The following is a 3,964-nucleotide window of genomic DNA, read 5'->3' on the forward strand; positions in this document are numbered from 1 at the left end:
AGATTGGAGATTGTCCTCATTTTATGCATATATTCTGAACAGCCCAAACCCAGGGAGTGTGTACTCTATGGGCCTTTTAAGGGATTTTCAGGGGTAACTGAGCTCCTGGCTGACTTGAGAACCTCACTGTCATGGAATTGCCCTCTACTCAGGCTCTGTAACTGAACCTAATAACAAAAGTAGGGAGGCTTGTGTCAAAAGGACTTCCTGCTGTTTCCCAAACAGTGTGGTGCCTTGCCTCTGGCAGAAACACCCTTGGATACAATATGAAGGCTTTATTTATTTATTTATGTAATTTCATTTTTTCGAAACAGAGTCTGGCTCTGTCCCCCAGGCTGGAGTGCAGTGGCACGATCTCGGCTCACTGCAAGCTCTGCCTCCCGGGTTCACACCATTCTCCTGCCTCAGCCTCCCGAGTAGCTGGGACTACAGGCGCCCCCCCCACCACGCCTGGCTAATTTTTGTATTTTTAGTAAAGACAGGGTTTCATCGTGTTAGCCAGGATGGTCTCGATCCGCCTGCCTCGGCCTCCCAAAGTGCTGGGATTACAGGCGTGAGCCACTGCACCCGGCCCGGCATTTTTTATTTTTTGCTGAGACTGACCCCTACCTGCCTGCAGTTCTTTCTAGTTTATGAAGTGTTTTCTAAGCCATTACCTTATTTGAGCTTCAGGATTATTTATTTATTTATTTATTTATTTATTTTGAGACAGAGTCTCGCTGTGTCACTTAGCCTGGAGTGTAGTGGTGCGATCTTGGCTCGATGCAACCTCCATTCTCCCAGGTTCGAGTGATTCTTGTGCCTCAGCCTCCCGAGCAGGGGGGACTACAGGCCTGGGCCACCATGCCCAGACTTTTTTTTGTATTTTTAGTAGAGATGGGGGTTCCACTATGTTGCCCAGGCTGGTCTCAAACTCCTGGCCTCATGGGATTCTCCTGCCTTGGCTTACCAAAGTGGTGGGATTACGGGCGTCAGCCACCACGCCCAGCTGAGCCTCAGAATAAATTAGATCTTTGATAGGAGATCTAATTTACATCAAGGAACTCAGAAGCTCAGACACACCTTGTCCCACAGTAGCCAGGAGCCCTGGAAACAATCCCCAATGTGGAGTTGGACGTGTGGGTTTCATGGCCACAGTTTTAGCTGTGGTTTCAGTATTCTTGTGTATAAAATATGGGTAACTTCACAAAGCTATTTTGAAGCTCCGGTAAAGCAAGGTTGGTGAAAGCATTTTGCAAACTGCTAAGCGCTGTCCAAATGTTGTATCCTCAGACTTTACACGTCACTGAAAGTGTTTCTGAGTCGTGCTAAAGAAATCCACGTGGAAGATTAAGGGAATTTATGCCTGCAGTAATGTCTTTGGGCTGCACCTACACTATTTTGACTTTGAACTTAATTTCCTGAATTACCTTCACTGCTTGGGGAGCTGTGCCCATCATCTCCTGCAGGCCACAGCCCTGGCCCTCATTTCTGTGGGTTGGCAAGGGCTGGGGTGGAGGTGGGGTGAGCAGTTTGTTAGAGACCTCCCTGAAAGCCTTGCTGCCAGATCTCAGTGACATGAGTAAGGTCGTGTGGAAATATGTGACTTCCTGTTATGGAATTAGCCTGGGACAGTGAAGAGTGGCCTTGGGGTGAACCAGAGGGCACTTGCTCACCTGGGTATGGGTATCCCAGCTGCACTTGATTGTTACTTTGGGGGAATGCAGTACAGTGTGAGCTAAATCTTCGGACTTTCCTAGAGAAGCCTGAAGTCCATGTATCTTCATTTTTCATTCTCAGGGCAACTCCAGTGCCTGGGTGGAGTTAGTGCCTGAGTTGGTTGTGTAGCTTTGGGCCGCTGCTCTTGACTTCAGTTTTCTCATTTAAAATTGGTGATCCACCTGAGGTCAGGAGTTCAAGACCAGCCTGGTCAACATGGTAAAACCCCATCTCTACTAAAAATACAAAAATTAGCCCGGCATGGTGGAACACACCTGCAATCCCAGCTACTCAGGAGGCTGAGGCAGGAGAATCGCTAGAACCCGGGAGGTGGAGGTTGCTGTGAGCTGAGATGGCTCCACTGTACTCCAGCCTGGGCGACAGAGCGAGACCCCCGTCTCAAAGAAAAAAAAAAATTGGTGATCTAGCTGGGCAACATAGGGAGACCCTGTGTTTACAAAAAATTCGCTTGGTGTGGTGGCCACGCTTCTGGTTCCAGCTACTTGGGAGGCTGAGGCAGGAGGCTCATTTGAGCCCGGGAGGTTGAAGCTGCAGTAAGCTGTGATCATGCCACTGGACTCCAGCCTGGGTTACAGAACAAAACCTTGTGTCAAAAAATAAAATAATAAAAATAAAATTGGTGACCATACCACGTTACTTTGGTTGTTAAGATATAGAAGAGAAAATGGAATGCCCAGCCCACCACACTGGTCCTGGCTGCAGGAATCCACTGGAAACGCTAGTTCCTTGTGTTCTGGGTTGCTATTTGGTAACCTGCAGGCTTCAGAGGTTGTAATCCTGCTTGCCTTGGGGCCCGCCACCCATATGATTAAAAGGAATAACGGGATTACCCAGGCCTTTAACATTTTGTGGTCAAGGAGATAATATAAAGGAGTTTTGTGTATTAGGAAGAGAACAACGCCCCCACCCTGTCCTTTACCTCGTGAGTTCACGAGTGGTGTATTTGTTTTGTTTTGTTTTTGAGATGCAGTCTCGCTCTGTTGCCCAGGCTGGAGTGCAGTGGCGCGATCTCCGCTCACTGCAAGCTCCGCCTCCCGGGTTCACGCCATTCTCCTGCCTCAGCCTCCCGGTAGCTGGGACTACAGGCGCCCGCCACCACGCCCGGCTAATTTTTTTGTATTTTTAGTAGAGACGGGGTTTCACCATGTTGGCCAGGATGGTCTCGATCTCCTGACCTCGTGATCCGCCCGCCTGGGCCTCCCAAAGTGCTGGGATTACAGGCGGGAGCCACCGCGCCCGGCCTCCGTATTTGTTTAAAAAAAAAAAAAAAAAAAAAAAGGCCGCACGCGGTGGCTCACGCCTGTAATCCCAGTACTTTGCGAGGCCCAGGCGGGCGGATCACGAGGTCAGGAGATCGAGACCACCCTGGCCAACATGGTGAAACCCCGTCTCTACTAAAAAAACAAAAAAATTAGCCAGGCGTGGTGGCGCATGCCTGTAATCCCAGCTACTCGGGAGGCTGAGACAGGCTTGAACCCGGGAGGCGGAGGTTGCGGTGAGCCGAGATCGCGCCTTGCACTACAGTCTGGGCGACAAGAGAAGACTCCATCAAAAAATAAAATAAAAAGGAAGAAAAAGAAAGACAAATGATTTACAGGAAAAAATTTAAGTAAACAAAAGTACAAATGCGATGTCAATCGTTCAGGTGGTGCCAGGGGACAGAGGACCGGGGAACACCAAGGTCTCATCGTCCCTGCAGAGCATCTCTGGGGGAGGCGACGGACAGGGCGCGAGCGCGGGGCTTGGAGGGCACCAAGGTCCAGGGTGACGGCACCAAGGTCCAGGGGGACGGCACAAAGGTCCAGGGGGATGGCGGGTTCAGTCCCAATCCCTCCGACCCGTGCTGAGGGCCTTGGAGGACCCCACTCGCCCAACCTCGGAAGCCCGGGTTCTGCCACTTCCAGCCACGCGTCCTTGGGCTGCGAAACTTTCTCCAGCCCAGTTTCCTCTTTTGGGACATGGGGAGGCGGAGGCTGCCAATGCTGGGATGGAGTCCTCGAGAGCAAGAGACCAGCGGCCTCGACGAGCTTACAATCCGATTAGGCCCTCCCACCGATGTGCTGTAGCTGCCCGCCGCCCTGGACCCGGCGCCGTCCCGCCCGGCTTCGGGAGCCCTCCGTAGCGGCCGTACTCGCGCGCGTTCTAAAATGAGGACAAAGCCCGCCCAGGTCTAGAGCGCGCGCGCCGTCGCGGCCAATGGGACGCTGACGCTAGGTTGAGTGACGGACTTGAGCAGCCAATGAGC

Source organism: Pan troglodytes, chromosome 4, assembly GCF_028858775.2.
Source record: "Pan troglodytes isolate AG18354 chromosome 4, NHGRI_mPanTro3-v2.0_pri, whole genome shotgun sequence".
Taxonomy (NCBI): Eukaryota; Metazoa; Chordata; class Mammalia; order Primates; family Hominidae; genus Pan; species Pan troglodytes.